A 20,679-nucleotide genomic window follows, 5' to 3' on the forward strand; every position below is an offset into this window, starting at 1 on the left:
TGGTTTCAACCTTTCACAGCCAATACTACTTTTTAAGAGGACTATCCTACCCACGTATTGTAAAATGCATTAGACAGAGAAATGAGAAAGCACAATTAATTTACAGTGCTGTAACACAGTGTCTTTACTGCAATAAATCTCAAAATTTCAGTCAAACAAATAAAGTCAACAATCGGAAAAATTCGTATTGACGACTACGGCGTAGATACTTCAAGATGCCTGTTTAAAACAACATCGTCCGAGCCACTTGAGCATTATGCTGATGTGTATTAAAAATGTCAACAGAAATACGTATACCTCTTCATTTGTGCTAAATAAACATTGCTTTCTCCCTTTTAAGTTTTTGTCACTCAGTTTCCTGATGGTTAAATGTAAAAAGGATACGGCAATAATCTTCTGCCTATGTTGGTGCCACATCATTGGTGCTGAAAGGCTAACTAGTGGTTCTTTTACCTGTCGAGAGCTTTCCCGTTCGTCATCTCAAACACGCGGCCGACTGCAGTGTTATGCCTCATTGCGAGACAAATGCCGGTAATGCAGGAAAGACTTGTTTGTTCTGATGTCTCAGCGAGTGGACAACTGTACAGGAGCAGCAGCACCTCTACGTTAGCGTGGGACCGTCATCTGTAACGCAGTGCTGCACAGAGATTTACGGAGGGTTCCACGTGAACTGCAGACTTCTGATCCGTGAACAGCATCTCGTAAGTCGATTTACAGCTTTGAAGCGAACGAAATACTGTTCTGTTAATGGGGCTGAAGTCACTGTGTCGACGTGTTTTAAGACGTGCCTATTGATTGTCCATGCATCTACGAGCCATGTTTCCATATAGAATTATAATACGAGATGCTGCCTCTATGTCTGCAACTCTGTCAAGTTTGTTTGTACACACAGTGACATATTGAGTCCTGTCATCAACTGGCAGTTTTTTTTTTTCCAGCCATGTAGCAGTGAGTAGCGCTGAAATCCAGTCCACTTGGAATATGTGTGTAAGTGGCAGAACTCAAAACAGCAGCTAGTCGTTCGTCTCTACGTAAGTGAGACGTGAGGTTCTTGACTTTTTTGTCCGTGCTTACATTCGCAGACTACAATAGTGCGAACTGATCTACTGTAATTTACTACCTTTTATTTTCTCGAGTCCTTATTCAAGTCAAAACATATACTTTTCAGTTTTGAAAGCATAAACAAGTGGTGATAAACGAAACAGCTGAAATACTGTGGGCGCCAGCTAAGAAAGTATAAGGCTGCTGCAAAACTTGGACAACGTGACTACGAACCTCTCGCAGGCAGCAGCCTGACGGAAACTACGGTGTGTGTTGCTGCATTTCAAGGCTGCCCCATACCGACCTGGTCGAATCTGATGGAGAGAGAGGAATTACCGACTGGCAGGCCGGGGCAGCCCCGCTACGTGAGCAAACTGTGGGGGAGAGCCTCCACTCACCTCAGAGACGGAGAGAAGTGACGTCACGAAGCGAGCTCTGGACACGAAGCGCCCCGTCAGCTGCTGGAGCCTGGAGTGTGGGCCCGCGCCTCCTGGACCGCCGCTTTTATGCCGGACGGCGGCGGCGGCTGCGGCTGCGGCCTCGTGACGTCGCCGCGACCAGCACCTGCCCCACGTGCGACTGCACGCGAGTGGCGCGTGTCACTGTATCGTTCGTCTACAGTGTTCACCGTCAGATATGAGAGGCTGCAATCACGAGTGCGCCGCTCGAGTAGGATTACGTAAACGATTTACGTAAACACGTCTCGTATTCAGAAACGCAAAACGTCGGAATTTGTTCTGTATCAAACTGAAACTAGGCACCGAGTGACTGAAGATTTTGTCCTGATCTGGATTTGAACAGGATCGGTAGAGAAATTGCCTCTGGGTTCTGCCTCAGGTTCAACGGACGTTTGTTTGCAATCACAAGTGGCTGTCATTGTAAAAGCATCACCCTCGAGTCCTCCACCGGCGATGGAGGGTTGCAACGTACGGGGGGTTTTATTATAAAATTATCGATATATTGAAAAATATCTGCTGGTAGTCTTAGTCGACCTTGAGTTGGCTCTGTTTAAACGCGCGGTTATGCCGCCGGTATCATTTTGCATTAAAAAAAATGGGTCTGAGCACTATGGGACTTAACTGCTGAGGTCATCATCCCCTAGAACTTAGAACTAGTTAAGCCTAACTAACCTAAGGACATCACACATATCCATGCCCGAGGCAGGATTCGAACCTGCGACCGTAGCGGTCTCGCGGTTCCAGATTGCAGCGCCTAGAACCGCACGGCCACTTCGGCCGGCGCACGAGTCAATACTCGAGCTACTTGCACATATGCCGAGAGTATTTGGTCGACTCAAGTGCACGGCAGCAAAGGTACACTTCAGATTGCATATGAACACCACAAGTTAGTAGAAATGTGTTTCTCTCCTCAGAGGAACAGATAAAGCTACGTGTGTGGAGTCGTATGCGCTACACTATTCAGACTTGGAGAGTAACCACTGGACTCAATCGCGGTAACTTCTCCGAGCTACTCCTCTGCACGCTCTCCAAGCAGGGCGGCCAGACACCGCGAGTGCTCTCCTCCACAGCCGACCCCAGAGTCCTGCTCCAGAGTTTTTGCAAACCTGGCCGTTCTTCGCCGCACGGATCCGTGCGCGTTGCTAGCCAATAACGACACAGACTCCCATGTATCCGTGTGCGTTTTTACCCAACCACGGCACAAAATTCTCCCGCGGTTACTGTTGCCGCCAAACACTGCGCCAATCCCGCCACAGTCTTCCGCAAATTTTCCACTGTGGCGCGAATTCGTCTTTCTCTCTTTCGCATATAGCTCCTTCTCGCTTCTTGTTGTGATGGCCCAGCCTCTCCCGACGTCTCTGGTGGTCTGAAGTGCCAGCCGACAGAGGGGTCCGGCATCGGCCATCCCGTCAGTTTGACATGACACAAACACCTTCCTTAAGGGTTCCGGCCGTGTTCCAGCCTCTGAGCCCATCTCGTTAGTCTGACATGACACACACAACTTCCTTTCTGTGTCCATTCTCTCCTACCGGTGGGCCATTATCAATTACTATTCGGTGTATTAGTACTGATTTGGCATCATGTAAAGTCCAAATCTGCTACCTTACAGGGTGAAACTCGAGCAACCGAAACGTCAGAAAAATCGTCTGACAAAGAACCTGAGGCAGAAGCCGCAAGCCAATATGACAAGAAGTGGCCACGAAAACCTTAACAAATTTGTATCGAGCAGTCTGTTTCATCATTTTCTGTGGAATGGATATATTTGTATTTCTGCCGTTTTTCGATCAGTAATGTTTGACTTCAGTGAATAATCTGGTTTGAAATCGACAGAGTAGGACATCTTCTTCTTTGGTCGTGCTGCAGCCCTCGGTGAATCTGGGCTTCTTAAACAATTTCTCCCACTCCCGGACTTGCTCACTGGTGAGATCCACAATTACGTCGTCAGTCCATCTTCTTCTAGGTCTCCCTTTTCGCCTAGCTGAATGGATCACACCTTTCATCATTTTCTTTGGAATTCTATCTTCTTGCCATTTTCTCCACGTGTCCTAGTCATCGTATTCGCTGCGGTTTCACAAATTTTACCATGTACCTATCTTCTACTAACACTTTTAATTCGGCATTGTAGCGTACGCTCCAGCCTTCTTCCTCCCCTATTGGACCATGCATTTTGCGTAGTATTTTCCGCTCAAAAGTTCTTAGTTCATTTTTCTCATGTTCTACCAACGTCCACACCTCTGACCCGTATGTGATAACTGGACGGACTAGGGAGTTATATATTAGCAGTTTTGCTTTTCGTGTAAGAAGGCTATTTCTGAGAAGTAGCATATTTGGAAATTAAGCTTTGTTTCCTGCTTGTATTCTTTCCCTTATACCGTTTCCAATGCTATTATCATTTGTTGTTAGGGCTCCCAAGTAGTTAAAAGAGGACACACATTTGAAGCATTTCCCATTGATGTTTAGGTCTTTATCGGTTCTTCTGGCCTCACTTTGTGACATTATCATACACTTTATTTAGTTTTCATTTACCATGAGGCCAATTTTTAAGGCTTTTGTTCCCATTTCCCGGTATATTTCTTCGAGTGTATTTATACCTCTTCGTACTACAGCAATGTCGTCAGCATATGCACGTATCTGGCTAGTTCTCGTGTTTATTGTGCCTGTTTTGTTGATTTTATTTACTACACTACGCTGGGCGATATTGATAGGACAGTGGAAAGACTATCAGCTTGCTTAAACACTTTATTGAAGTGAAAGCTTTTACTGTTCTGCTAAGGACCCTTACTTTCGCTCTGTAGGCGCGCGGTCGTTTTCCCCTTGCCACGGTTCCCACGGCTCCTCCCTCGGGCATGGGTCTGTGTGAGTGTGTGTGTTGTCCTTAGCGTAGGGCAGTTCAAGTTAGATGAGGTAGTGCGCAAGCTTAGTGACCGATGACCGCAGCAGTTTGCTCCCATAAGATCTCGCCACAAATTTCCAAATTTTTTTGCTCTTGTCACTGTCATTGTCATTCTGATTACTCTTGTTGGTTTAGAACGTATACCAAATTCTTCCAGTGCTCTGTATAGTTCTTGCCAGTTTATGTTGTCAAAGGCTTGTTTGATGTGGATGAATAGGTAATGTAGATGGACAGGGTGGTGCATTGATCGTGACTGGGCCGAATATCTCACGAAAAAAGCGTCAAACGAAAAACAACTACAAAGAACGAAACTCGTGTAGCTTGAAGGGGGAAACCAGATGGCGCTATGGTTGGCCCGCTAGATGGCGCTGCCATAGGTCTTACAGATATCGACTGCGTTTTTTTAAAATAGGAACCCACATTTTTTATTACATAGTCGTGTAGTACGTAAAGAAATATGACTCTTTTAGTTGGACCACTTTTTTCACTTTGTCATAGATGGCGCTCTAATAGTCACAAACGTATAAGTACGTGGTATCACGTAACATTCTGCCAGTGTGGACGGTATTTACTTCGTGACACATTACCCGTGTTAAAATGGACCGTTTACCAATTGCGGAAAAGGTCGATATCGTGTTGATGTATGGCTATTGTGATCAAAATGCCCAACGGGCGTGTGCTATGTATGCTGCTCGGTGTCCTGGACGACATCATCCAAGTGTCCGGACCTTTCGCCGGATAGTTACGTTATTTAAGGAAACAGGAAGTGCTCAGCCACATGTGAAACGTCGACCACGAGCTGCAACAAATGATGATGCCTAAGTATGTGTTTTAGCTGCTGTCGCGGCTAATCCGCAAATCAGTAGCAGACAAATTGTGCAAGAATCGGGAATCTCAAAAACGTCGGTGTTGAGAATGCTACATCAACATCGATTGCACCCGTACCATATTTCTATGCACCAGGAATTGCACGACGACGACTTTGAACGTCGTGTACAGTTCTGCCACTGGGCACAAGAGATATTGTGCTGTGTTCAGCAAGTCGAAAATTCTCTGAGTTAGGCCCACGCCTTAGGAGAAGATTCACCGTATTACTTTCTGATAATAAACAACCTACAATGAGCTAGCCTAGCTAATACATTTCTGTAGTGTAAGAAGGTGTACACGTTGACCTGCGTGTGTTATTAGCCACCTGTCGTGTGTGATAGAAGGTGACGATGTCTCACGTGTTACTCTGTTAACGTTTGCCATGTCTCAGAGAGGGATTTAATTCCGTCGGAGGGTCTCCACGTCAGACTGCAGACCCCCCTGCAAAGACTCCCCCCCCCCCCCCGCCCCCAGTCCCTCTCCCCCCGTATCCCACCCCCTCCCGCTCCCCAAAGCCAGGCTGCTCCACACGCAGCCCTCCTGCTCACACACACTCCTCAGCTGCTCCGTCTCCCAAACCGCCCGATATGGAGCCGTTTCTCTCCAGTTGGGCCCTCACTATTTCCGAACGGCGCAGAATCGCAAATTACCGACCCCATTGCGCAAGTGTCGACACCCGATAACGGCGACTCGCTTATCAGCTTATCACAGGTCTGGAGTGTTGACTGCCAGGTGCGCACTCACGTTTCCAGATATGTGCCAGCCGCTCAGCTTGAGATCAAGGTCTCTGCGACCTGCAAAGAATGCGCCTCTCTTTATGTATAAACAACGTAGAACGTTTTCACACTAAATGCGACATCTTAAGTATTTACCAATTTATTGTCGCATGTCATCCCACCCACGTATCGCAGCCCTAGAGCACCTCTCGTTTCTAGGAATGCGAAATGTCGGAAGGCTTCCACTGGTCGTTCCCACGTTGGAGGTGCGAGACTGAACACGTGCCGGCCGGACTGGCCGAGCGGTTCTAGGCGCTACGGTCTGGGACCGCGAGGCCGCTACGGTCGCAGGTTCGAATCCTGCCTCCGGCATAGACGTGTGTGATGTCCTTAGGTTAGTTAGGTTTAAGTAGTTCTAAGTTATAGGGGACTGATGACCTCAGAAGTTAAGTCCCATGGTGCTCACAGCCATTTGAACCGTTTTCTCTAATAACTTTAAATTCGGCCCTCGAAGTGATCGAGAGGCAAAATTCGGAATGAAAAGTGCTTGAAAGTACTATGGTTTCCCGTGTCTATCCGCTATGTAGCTCACAGCATACACCTACATCTACACAGATACTCCGCAAGCCAACGTACGGTGCGTGGCGGAGGGTACTATGTACCACTACTTGTCGTTTCCTTTCCAGTTCCACTCGCACAGAGAGCGAGGGAAACACGACTGCCTGTATGCCTCCGTGTGAGCCCTGACTTCTCGTAATTTATCTTTGTGGTCCTTACGTGCAGTGTGTACTGGTGGCTCTAGAATCGATAGGCAGTCAGCTTCAAATAGCGGTTCTCCAAATACTATTTCTCGAAAATAACGTCGCTTGCCCTCCTGGGATTCCCATTTGTGTCCACGGAGCATCGCCGTAACACGTGTAGTTCGAACCTAGCGGTAACAAACCTAGCAGCCCGCCTCTGAATTGCTTCCATGTCTTCTTTCAGTCCGACCTGGTAGGGATCCCAAAGCCTCCAGCAGTATACAAGTGTAGGTCGCACCAGTGTCCTATTTGCGACGTTGACTGTGGGTACTCAGGTCTTCACGTCTCAAAATCCAGTCGCGAAAACCCAGACAGAGGGTTTTTGTCTTCCTTGCTGACGTCTTCACAGTAACTACACAGGCCGCGAGTCTGGGTCTCGATGCTTTCGACACGGCACGCAGAATGAAACAGCCGTGCGAGGCAGGACACATTTGTATATATCATGCAAGAACTGTCAAATATAAACGTACCTCAGCGGGCCGTACATTTATTACAAATTAGAGCATTTCGAGAAATTAAGCGTTAGTATAGAGGGTGGTCCAATGATAGTGACCGAGCCAAATATCTCACGAAATACGCATCAAACGAAAAAACTACAATGAAGGAAACCCGTCTAGCTTGAAGGGGGAAACCAGATGGTGCTATCGTTGGCCCGCTAGATGGCGCTGCCATAGGTCAAACGGATATCAACTGCGTTTTTTAAAATAGGAACCCCCTTTTTTATTACATCTTCGTATAGTACGTAAAGAAATATGAATGTTTTAGTTGGACCACTTTTTTCGCTCTGTGATAGGTGGCGCTCTAATAGTCACAAACGTATAAGTACGTGGTATCACGTAACATTCCGCCAGTACGGACGGTTTTTGGTTCGTCATACATTACCCGTGTTAAAATTGAGCGTTTACCAATTGCGGAAAAGGGTAATACGCTGTTGATGTATGGCTATTGTGAGCAAAATGCCCAACAGGCGTGTGCTATTAATGCTGCTCGGTATCCTGGACGACATCATCCAAGTGTCCGGACCGTTCGCCGGATAGTTACGTTATTTAAGGAAACAGGATGTGTTCAGCCACATGTGAAACGTCAACCACGACCTGCAACAAGTGATGATGCCCAAGTAGGTGTTTTAGCTGCTGTGCGGCTAATCCGCACATCAGTAGCAGAGAAATTGCGCGAGAATCGCGAATCTCAAAAACGTTGCTGTTGAGAATCCTACATCAACATCGATTGCACCCGTACCATATTTCTGTGCACCAGGAACTGCATGGGGACGACTTTGAACGTCTTGTACAGTTCTGCCACTGGGCACAAGAGATATTACGGGACGATGACAGATTTTTTGCACGCGTTCTGTTTAGCGACGAAGCGTCGTTCACCAACAGCGGTTATGTAAACCGGCATAATATGCACTATTGGGCAACGGAAAATCCACGATGGCTGCGACAAGTGGAACATCAGTGACCTTGGCAGGTTAATGTATGGTGCGGCATTATGGGAGCAAGGATAATTGGCCCCCTTTTTATCGATGGCAATCTAAATGGTGCATGGTATGCTGATTTCCTATGTAATGTTCTACCGATGTTACTACAAGATGTTTCACTGTGTGACAGAATGGCGATGTACTTCCAACTTGATGTATGTCCGGCACATAGCTCGCGTGCGGTTGAAGCGTTACTGAATAGCATATTTCATGATAGGTGGATTGATCGTCGAAGCACCATGGCTCGCACGTTCACCGGATCTGACGTCCCCGGAGTTCTTTCTATGGGGGAAGTTGAAGGATATTTGCTATCGTGATCCACCGAAAACGTCTGACAACATGTGTCAGGGCATTGTCAATGCATGTGCGAACATTACGGAAGGCGAGCTACTCGCTGTTGAAGGAATGTCGTTACACATATTGAGGTTGACGGACATCATTTTGAGAATCTATTGCATTAATGTGGTATTTAAAAGTAATCAAGCTGTAACATCATGCGTTCTCAGAAATGATCACAAAGGTACATGTATCACATTGGAACAACCGAAATAAAATGTTCAAACGTACCTGCGTTCGGTATTTTAATTTAAAAAGCCTACCTGTTACCAACTGTTCGTCTAAAATTGCGAGCCATATGTTTGTGACTATTACAGCGCCACCTATCACAAACCGAAGAAAGTGGTCCAACTAAAACATTCATATTTGTTTACGTACTACACGAATATGTAATAAAAATGGGGGTTCCCATACGCAGTTGATATCCGTTTGACCTATGCCAGCGCCATCTAGCGAGCCAACGATAGCGCTATCTGGTTTCCCCCTTCAAGGTAGACGAGTTTTTAGGGTGTTACAAAAAGGCACGGCCAAACATTCAGGAAACATTGCTCACACACAAATAAAGAAAAGATGTTATGTGGACATGTGTCCGGAAAGGCTTAATTTCCATGTTAGAGCTCATTTTAGTTTCGTCAGTATGTACCGTACTTCTTCGAGTCACTGCCAGTTGGCCCAATTGAAGGAAGGTAATGTTGACTTCGGTGCTTGTGTTGACATGCGACTCATTGCTCTACAGTACTAGCATCGAGCACATCAGTACGTAGCATCAACAGGTTAGTGTTCATCACGAAAGTGGTTTTGCAGTCAGTGCAATGTTTACAAATGCGGAGTTGGCAGATGCCCATTTGATGTACGGATTAGCACGGGGCAATAGCCGTGGCGCGGTACGTTTGTATCGAGACAGATTTCCAGAACGAAGATGTCCCGACAGGAAAACGTTCGAAGCAATTGATCGGCGTCTTAGGGAGCACGGAACATTCCAGCCTATGACTCGCGACTGGGGAAGACCTAGAACGACGAGGACACCTGCAACGGACGAGGCAATTATTCGTGCAGTTGACGATAACCCTAATGTCAGCGTCAGAGAAGTTGCTGCTGTACAAGGTAACGCTGACCACGTCACTGTATGGAGAGTGCTACGGGAGAACCAGTTGTTTCCGTAACGTGTACAGCGTGTGCAGGCACTATCAGCAGCTGATTGGCCTGCACGGGTACAATTCTGCGAATGGTTCATCCAACAATGTGTCAATCCTCATTTCAGTGCAAATGTTCTCTTTACGGATGGGGCATCATTCAGACGTAATCAAATTGTGAAAATTTAAAATCAACATGTGTGGGCTGACGAGAATCCGCACGAAATTGTGCAATCAAGTCATCAACACAGATTTTCTGCGAACGTTTGGGCAGGCATTGTTGGTGATGTCTCGATTGGGCCCCATGTTCTTTCACCTGCGCTCAATGGAGCACGTTATCACGATTTCATACGAGATACGGGATATTTTTTGTAATGAATTCCCTAAAATATTCCTTGACTGGCTGCCACCCTGTACATTCGTCCTTTGAGCAAATGACTAGTCATCGACCGAATTTAAAATTCTGTTACCATCTGCTCATTAAGAGGTATAATCTTACATTAAGACGAGTATTACAGTCAGAAATTGCTCATACAGGGTGTTACAAAAAGGTACGACCAAACTTTCAGGAAACATTCCTCACACACAAACAAAGGGGTTATGTGGACATGTGTCCGGAAACGCTTACTTTCCATGTTTATAGAGCTCATTTTAGTTTCTTCCACCTACGCTGAATGGAGCACGTTATCATGATTTTATACGGGATACTCTACCTGTGCTGCTAGAACATGTGCCTTTACAAGTACGACACAACATGTGGTTCATGCACGATGGAGCTCCTACACATTTCAGTCGGAATGTTCGTACGCTTCTCAACAAGAGATTCGGTGACCGATGGATTGGTAGAGGCGGACCAATTCCGTGGCCTCCACGCTCTCCTGACCTCAACCCTCTTGACTTTCATTTATGGGGGCATTTGAAAGGTCTTGTCTACGCAAGCCCCGTACCAAATGTAGAGACTCTTCGTGCCCGTATTGTGGACGGCTGTGATACAATACGCCATTCTCCAGGGCTGCATCAGCGCATCAGGGATTCCGTGCGACGGAGGGTGGATGCACGTATCCTCGCTAACGGAGGACATTTTGAACATTTCCGGTAACAAAGTGTTTGAAGTCACGCTGGTACGTTCTGTTGCTGTGTGTTTCCATTCCACGATTAATGTGATTTGAAGAGAAGTAATAAAATGAGCTCTAACATGGAAATTAAGCGTTTCCGGACACATGTCCACATAACATATTTTCTTTCTTTGTGTGTGAGGAATGTTTCCTGAAAGTTTGGCCGTAGCTTTTCGTAACACCCTGTATATATATATATATATATATATATATATATATATAGCAGTCCCAGTGTGCGTGTACCGCGTGCAACGGAGAAGGGCGTTCGGCGAGTGGGAAGTGCGAGCGGCCCAGCTGAGAGCTGGCGGGTGGCGGCCGTGGGCCAGGAGAGTCCCCCCGTGGGGCGCGCAGGGGGCAGCCTCCCCCTCCCCCACCCCATCCACCCTGTCGCTCAGCTGCACCCTGTATGCCACCAGGCTGTCTGCGGCTCGGCAGCCGCTGCCCGGGCTGCAAAGTAAGCGCAGCGACCAACTTCACGGCGAGTGCCATTTGGAAACACTCGAGTGAAGGTCACGGCAATACTGAAAAAGGGTAAAATTCTCCAAAACATCTATCCAGCTACAGGAAGTACAGCTACCACTTTGACACGAAACGTAAAATCTGTAGACACTGCTGGATATAGAGAACCAGACAGCTCAAACATGAAGTCACGCTTCCCCGTCCTCCAACTCGGCTACGCTACGGGAAACGAAAGAACTGGTAATTTGATTACATTTTTCGGTAAGAAACGAACAGCAATATACGATGAACGTAAATGAAAAGATATTGACTACCTTATTGCTTAACTGACTGCCATTAATTTTGCGAAAGATGTCGGTTTGTAACGCTTAATAAATTAATGACGCCGTGCTATCACTTTGCAGTATGCCATTCGTTTTTGTTTTGCATTACACCTTACAGTCGTCAGTTACATAAATAGCTTAGAATAAAACCAAATTTTTATTTAAATAAATAACCAGAGTATTTCATATGCTGGGCTTCGTTAATCATAGGTGATAATTACGTAAATTTCTTTCCATCAGAACTATTAAGCAACCTCCGACCCCGACTTTGGTTCCGATGAAACCACCTGCGCCATTTATCGGCCAGCAGTGAGCTGCCGGCTGCTGGTCACAGAAGCGGCAAACGGCCAGTGGCTGTGAGGTGCGGTCGCTTCTCAGGGAGCGGTCCCCGGTTTGAATCGCACTGTGGCCACTTGTTACCTCGTTATTCTTTTTCCCGTTTCTTCCAGTTACACGTAGGAGGCATATTAACTTCAAAGAGCTAGCTAGTACTGATACTTCAACGACTTAATTCACGACTTTAAAAATTGTAGTTTTTCGTTTGATTTTGATTTGTTTAAAATCGCGCCTCATACTCATTCAACGTCATTTGCTACACAAAAAAAATTTGCAATCAAACACGCCTACACAGCTAAAGAGTTTACAGCGCACAGAGGCTTCGGCAAACTTTTCCACGTACTGCTGTCCTTGTGGCGCGAGCAAAGGTCCCGTAAGATAAAATTCCACCTTCCTGGTACTCGACATACTTGATCGATGGCCCGATAAAGTTGGCGAGGACTTGTTTTGATTGCCACAGAGAGCTGACACAAGTCACGTACAAACACTCCAGAGATGTGACGTCTACTAGGTAGATGCGTGGCAAGTCCTGCGAAGAGCGTCGTATTTTTTGTACTTTAAACGAGCCGAGTGTTGAAGACAGGCAAAAACGCAACACTTGGTCGAGCTACGGGCCACTCATGACACTCGAATAGAAATACTTCGAGCTTGTATGAGCTACACGATTTCTTCTGATTATTGTGTCCTGCACCAGAGTTGATGAAAAGGAAACGAGAAATGGCAGAAAATGTTTTGGCGAACTCGCAGCAGTTCGATTTGTTGTCGAGCAATTTGTGAATAACTGCAAAGAATCACATCGTCCAAGTGAAGTTGAGAGAAAACTGTGGGTTCATTCAGTACCGGCCGAACTCGCCTGCCAAGTGTGCCCTGAAGGTGTTTGTTTGCTTTCCGTGACGCAAAATCCTTTTACACAGGTAACGTGCGAAGTTATAGCGTATACAGTCAGGACAGTACATTAAGTCAGGTACACCCCCATAAACTGTACATGCATAGTTGGAAAACGTAATACGAAAAAGAGATATTTCGCTTTTGAAAACTTTTACTCTAGTGCTGATTGTTTGCTGAAGTAGAAACTGACATTCAAACGATCTGTGAATAAGAACAAGCAAAGTTGTCCGGTCCTCTGCTTTTCGATTTCGAAATGTTATTGTTGTTGCATCCTATTTACCAAAGAATGGGAAGTGGGTTTTGCTGCTATCAACAATGTAGAGTGATGTATTTTGGATCGAGAAACACGCAGACGTCGGACTTAATAAACTTATTTAATACCGCCAAAGGTGCCGTGGACACAGTTCTCCAGAAGCCAGTAATTATTCCATTTCCAGAAGAACCAGAAGATGGCCCTCATTTTTTTTTCCAGATATTGAACACAGCAGGAATCAGTGGTCAGATCACATACAGTTTTCCACGTCCAGGTGTCACTGAGAATTCTGAAAACGTCTGAGTTTGGGATTACTGGAGCTCCGTCTACTCTCAAGAGCCAAAATCAGATGCCTACCTAGGAGTGTGAAGGAATCCTTAAGGTTTTTCAGATACAAAAGAAATGTTATGTCCGTTGAAGAAACACCACGAAAAGTCAAGGCCCGGTGCTACCTTTGTGGAAGGATGAAGATTAGGGTAACGACCGTTACAGGTATTGAATGCTGGCGCAAATAAGAAGCACATTCGTTTGAAAGATTCACTTGCTGGTGAGAAGCTGGTAGCCAGTTCGTATATGGGTAGAAGCTGTTGAAGGTTTTATTCGTACGTGTGCTTATTATGTAAAATTTTACGGAAATCAATCCTATGGATTATTTCACCGTAGATGGGGGTGGCACTTGATATCATGGTGTGGTGTGGAAATGTGCGTCGAATTCAACTGAATCGATGAACGAGTACGAATTGTGGAGTACTGCAAAAGTCTACTTCAATCTGAGACGCGAAATTTAGTCTATTTATTATGTCTTTAATTCGTAAATATGTTGTTCGACGTAGTTTTAAGATATTGCTCTGAGATATTTGTGCATTTTTAGTTTAGGATGCCAAATACGCACCGCATATACTGACCCTGCCAACGCACAGAATGTTACATTTTTATCTCTGTTATATTTTTCTGATTACTATGTGGCTGTATTCGTTAAGCTGTTGTAATTGGCGGTGCTGCTTCGATTACCTCGTTCTCTTCCTGGAACACAAGGTTCGGCACGACAGTGCTGTTGAGACGTACGACGCGACGTTCCTTTGGAGATGCGCGCGACTGCAGACGAACGGCCACAGCGGAGGCGCAATGAGACACACGGAGTGTACTCGCAGCTGCCGGTACGGAACACTCGTCAGCTGTGTAATAGCCTGACGACAGTGAGGATATCTGTTGCACCGGGACTCGAACCCGGGTCCCCAGCTTTACACCAGCGCCGCCGCTTCGGCCGCCCGTGCGCTGCCCACGGCCACACCCGAACTTCCGTATCACACGTCGTCGTTCCTGCGCCACAACCTGTGCTGGTAGACACACTGCGTAAGTTTCCCATACAGCAGGGGAGGGGCACGTTTCAATCGAAAGTCGCTGCCTGGTGTTGGCGTGTGAATGCGATCCTGCAGCGGCTGTGTTTCCGAGGAGAACGGTGCAACGTTCTTTTGGACGTACGTGCATCTCCGAAGGAACATTCGCTCTTCCTAACTGCACAGCCGGTGCAGTATCGTATGTATCTGCAGCTGTTGTAATATTTGACGGCACGAAGAGGATGAGAATGATGTAGTCAGAATTGCAGAGTTATTTAAGTATCAAAAGATGTAAATTAGGGTGGCGAGACTGCGAAACTCGTTACGTGACGTACAAGTTGAACTTTTCACGGAGGATCGAAGCGGGACTATAAAAGGGCGGCAGCCGTCCTGCTGAAGGGCGGTGTTAGACAGTGCGGGGCAGCGCTGGTCTGAAACAGTTTCAGCCTCGAGAAGTAATTACTTCGTAGGATGTAGTTTTCGCCGACTTGGCGCAGGGATATCTCTGGTCAAACGACTTACACTGTTTAAAATAAACTTCGTTCTATTTTTAATACTTTCTTTACACAGCACAAATAAATAAAACTTTAACTGCAGTTTCAGTGAAAACGGCAGAAATCAAATCAGTAAACGTAAATTAGCAACAAAAGCAGCAACCAGCAAGCGAGCAACAAAAGAGATCTAACAATGTCCTGTAGTAGACTACAGAGACCGAAACAATCTACAGCACAACATTCTTTTATTTCATTACTTGCTACTCTTAGAGACCAGTTTGTGTTTAAATAATATTGAACCTAAATGTTTCATTTAATTGCTAAAAAGTAATAAAGGCACATTAAAATATGTCACCTACAACTGACGGAAAACGAGAGGAACTACACATCTTGCAGATTCCCGTAAGAGTTCCAACCTGGTGTGTATTCAGACTGAAGACATCACTCGCCGTTTCGCCTTAACTTCGTATTGTGGTGTCTGTTCTTTCGGAAAACGTGTCCTGGCAAGCAGGAGACTTTGGTTCGAATATCTGCCCGGCAAAAATTTTGAACATTCTACATTGTTTTAAATCAATGCCCACTCGCAGACAATACTTGCAGTTCATTTGTTTCTAAATATAGTTGTCCTTTTATTGAAGTAAGATCCAGTTGCTAAAAGCAATTACTCAAAGTAAAAAGAAAAAAAAGAAAAGTATTACCTTTTGATCAAAACTCATTATAAATAAATTAATAAATACACTCCTGGAAATGGAAAAAAGAACACATTGACACCGATGTGTCAGACCCACCATACTTGCTCCGGACACTGCGAGAGGGCTGTACAAGCAATGATCACACGCACGGCACAGCGGACACACCAGGAACCGCGGTGTTGGCCGTCGAATGGCGCTAGCTGCGCAGCATTTGTGCACCGCCGCCGTCAGTGTCAGCCAGTTTGCCGTGGCATACGGAGCTCCATCGCATTCTTTAACACTGGTAGCATGCCGCGACAGCGTGGACGTGAACCGTATGTGCAGTTGACGGTCTTTGAGCGAGGGCGTATAGTGGGCATGCGGGAGGCCGGGTGGACGTACCGCCGAATTGCTCAACACGTGGGGCGTGAGGTCTCCACAGTACATCGATGTTGTCGCCAGTGGTCGGCGGAAGGTGCACGTGCCCGTCGACCTGGGACCGGACCGCAGCGACGCACGGATGCACGCCAAGACCGTAGGATCCTACGCAGTGCCGTAGGGGACCGCACCGCCTCTTCGCAGCAAATTAGGGACACTGTTGCTCCTGGGGTATCGTCGAGGACCATTCGCAACCGTCTCCATGAAGCTGGGCTACGGTCCCGCACACCGTTAGGCAGTCTTCCGCTCACGCCCCAACATCGTGCAGCCCGCCTCCAGTGGTGTCGCGACAGGCGTGAATGGAGGGACGAATGGAGACGTGTCGTCTTCAGCGATGAGAGTCGCTTCTGCCTTGGTGCCAATGATGGTCGTATGCGTGTTTGGCGCCGTGCAGGTGAGCGCCACAATCAGGACTGCATACGACCGAGGCACACAGGGCCAACACCCGGCATCATGGTGTGGGGAGCGATCTCCTACACTGGCCGTACACCACTGGTGATCGTCGAGGGGACACTGAATAGTGCACGGTACATCCAAACCGTCATCGAACCCATCGTTCTACCATTCCTAGACCGGCAAGGGAACTTGCTGTTCCAACAGGACAATGCACGTCCGCATGTATCCCGTGCCACCCAACGTGCTCTAGAAGGTGTAAGTCAACTACCTTGGCCAGCAAGATCTCCGGATCTGTCCCCCATTGAGCATGTTTGGGACTGGATGAAGCGTCGTCTCACACGGTCTGCACGTCCAGCACGAACGATGGTCCAACTGAGGCGCCAGGTGGAAATGGCATGGCAAGCCGTTCCAGCATCTCTACGATCGTCTCCATGGGAGAATAGCAGCCTGCATTGCTGCGAAAGGTGGATATACACTGTACTAGTGCCGACATTGTGCATGCTCTGTTGCCTGTGTCTATGTGCCTGTGGTTCTGTCAGTGTGATCATGTGATGTATCTGACCCCAGGAATGTATCAATAAAGTTTCCCGTTCCTGGGACAATGAATTCACGGTGTTCTTATTTCAATTTCCAGGAGTGTATATATGCACTTCAAGTTAAAGAAGAGATCGTGAAATATATCCAGACGGCGAAATCTTTCAGCTGCAATGCGGATTCTTGCCAAGATGTCGGCGTTGTTGATCAGGCTGTAATTTCCGTACGCTATGTTAGCGATGGAATCCCACAAGAACGGGCGATCAGTATGTTCCCTGTTCGGAAATCGATAGCAGAGGCTTACCGAGCTGTTGTAACTTACGAATTTGCCCAATGAGGCTTAAATTTTCCGGATCTAATTAGCGCATCTTCTGATGGTGCTCGAAAGATGACAGCGGTCTTCAGCTGCACTGAAGGAAGAAGTATCAGAATTAATTTTCGCGCCTTGTTACGCGCATGTTTTAAATTTGGTGCTGGGAGGCGTGACTGCAAGCCGCGCTGAAGCAAAGAGTTTGTTTGGGTCCCTGGAGTGTACCAGTGTATTTATGCACGAATTATTTGAGCGCACATCTGTATGGGTGGACAAAATTTTGGAATTAGCAACTGGTCAAGACAAACTGAGACGATTACAGAACATCGGAAAACGGGACTGTAGGCTCAATACAGAGCCTTGGCCACTATTAAGGAGAAAACTCGACACGTCGCGTTGATAAAAAAAGTTTTAACTCTCATATCTTCGAGAATGGAGTTAAAGATTTCGCTGCAAGCGTAGGCACTGATGGATTCATTTTTGAAATCGGAAACCATCCTGACAACCTTTACATTCAACAAAATTTTTGACATACGAACCCCGGTAAGCCAGTATCCTCAAACCGCAACAGTACACAATCTTAAAGCTTGGGGTCTTATCAAATGTTTGGAGATAAGTTTAAAGAAGCCAATCAGGTAATTTTGACGACGTTTCCAGAACTGCAACTGTGTTTAGATCCCATGTTCAAGGATTAATGTAAGCCAAAAATATTGATATCGACAAACGGCGCACGCTGCCATTACGAAGAATATCTTAAAAAACCAAAAACCACGGTGAGGTATGTCAGGACGAAGTGGCATTACTGTCTGCGGACCCAAAGAGATTCTATTCCGTTTCCGTCTACAGAGTCATCATTAACGCAGACTTAGTTAAATCAGATGCAAAGTTCAGTTGCAACTAACATTTAATGAAGACTCTCGCTTTTTTGTACCCGAAAAACTTCGATGAAATTAACAAAAATGGGTTTCCTAATGCCGCATTAAAGTCTCTCGCATCAGCTGCAAATGCCGATCGAGAATTTCTGTGAAAAGAATTATAATATTTCGCCAAAAGTTTAATGAACCTTCTGAAACTCTTTGGGGTCAACTCGTTCCGCCCATGCAACAAACCGTGAATGGTTCATATTCTCAGAGGAAGAAGACGCCGATCGAAAACGGCTTGGACCAAACTGCAAAGGACGCCATTTGCTTTTCCCGGAGAGGTTCTGACGCCTGGCGAAGTTGCGTACGACGTGCATGTAAACTTTTGCCACAGTATGACACAGCACAGCGGCACGTTGTCCAACATGTACGTTGCTTTACTGTGTAATGCTGACAATTTCGTTGACGCAAGTGACTTCTGAAAGTCGATTTTCAGTGCACCGAAGCGCTTTAAGACAAGATTTAGGTCTTTACTGGGGCAAGAAGTGTTGGATTCGTTGATTATTTGAAACACAGAATTAGATCTGATCAAGGATAATGGGAATCGAATCTTTCAAGATGGAGTTGTTGACAGCTTAGCTGAAACTTCTGCTCTTTTAAAAAAATTTTTTTTGATTAGGTAGCTTTTCAGTTGTTAGAGGTAATTGGAAGTATATTTACGTAATAATACAAATAAATCACTGAAAGTTAATATTTTGCACATGTTGTTGTTATCCCATAGTATCGCACCTACCCTTATCCCAGGCTTGCGGGGAATCACCCGGGTCCTTCCAGCCCAGGATGTGATGACCAACAAGACAAAAAGAAAGATCTAAATGTGGTCCGTAAGTCATTATCCAGCAATACAGAGCTAATATTGTGGTAACTGCAGTGCGCCACGCAGTAAACAAGACTACATTACCGTATAACCGTCTGTGAACCACTAAGTGAGGTTGCATTGCGATGATTGTGTGGCAACAACAGTGCGGTATTCCTTGATCTCAAGTTAGCGACGTACAAGTTTTACGTTCCGACCCTGAGAAGCTTTTTCAACAGTGGATGCTATGAAATAATACTCATGCACGTAACTGAAGCCCTACCGTGGGACGTAATATTTGCTTCACACAGAAAGGAATGAAATTAAAAAACTAAAGTTTCTCGAACTTGAAAATAAATCGATGCGTGAAACCACTAAATTTCACATTTAAATGAGGGGATTGTCCATGTGGTCCAATATATTGAGGGTTATACAGATCTGAGTTTATGGGATGGAGGAAAGTTATTTGCACTTAGATTCAGCCTAATGAATAAATTAGTTATGTGGACGAAAATACGTTGTTATTACATGCGGCCGATGACAACATAATGTCGTTAAGTAATGCGGCGCGTCGCACTGGGGAGAGAATTTCCAGTCCAGGACGAGATTAGTAATGTCGCTGGGTGTGTTGATCTAAACACTGGAGAGCAAGACAGTGGCCATAGCTTCAGTGTCTGGAAAAAAGCGAGAACTGTAGTGAACGTAGTGAAGCCTAAAGAATTCTGTCACAGGGAGACCATTTTTAGTGCCTTTAGTGCTGGGATGACAGTATAGCCGTGAACGACGAGTACAGGAAGATGGGGGTGAGTGTAACCTGGAGGGCGGCGAGAGGCAGCGGCTGCGGGAGGTACACCTCACTGCAGGCAACGTGCAGTGAAGGCAAAGAGGGGAAGGGAGCGTCATTCGCGTCACGAAATTAATCTGCTTACGATTCCGGGATTCGGAAAAAACATATCGCAGAAAAACTGCTGATATTCGTAAGTCATGTATGGTTAAGGTGGCCTTTCGATCGAATATCTTACAGAAGCAACAACTTTAATAAACGACGGGTATACCAGACTTGATGTTAAGCTTTCTGAAATGTTGCTTTTTGGAATATTTAATAGACTATGCACCAATTTCTTAATTAAGGCTAAAATACACTAAGAATTTATTTTTTCAGTCTAAGTAAATGTGTAAAGTAAAAAAAAAGTCACGATTTAATGTAAGGAACGTATTTTTTTTGCTGTTCTGGTAGACAAAGTTCCAGAGAAATGTTTATCTATCGAAACTGTAAAGCAAGTTGAAGGAACTCGCCGTAATTTGTTTTTGGATTACATGAAAGCAGGGCCGCGCGGGATTAGCCGAGCGGTCTCAGGCGCTGCAGTCGTGGACTGTGCGGCTGGTCCCGGCGGAGGTTCGACTCCTCCCCCGGGCATGGGTGTGTCTGTTTGTCCTTAGGATAATTTAGGTTAAGTAGTGTGAAAGCTTAGGGACTGACGACCTTAGCAGTTAAGTCCCATAAGATTTTACACACATTTGAACATAAAAGCAGGATCTGTGAGCCCTCTCCCTCTCTCTCTCTCTCTCTCTCTCTCTCTCTCTCTGTCTCTCGTTTGTTTTCGACGGCTGTTTCGAAAATGTAAGTGTCGCTCTGTAGCGTTTGGCAACTAATTACGCTAATTTAATTTCAAAAGCCGTGTTTT

This window comes from Schistocerca cancellata, chromosome 11, assembly GCF_023864275.1.
Source record: "Schistocerca cancellata isolate TAMUIC-IGC-003103 chromosome 11, iqSchCanc2.1, whole genome shotgun sequence".
NCBI lineage: Eukaryota > Metazoa > Arthropoda > Insecta > Orthoptera > Acrididae > Schistocerca > Schistocerca cancellata.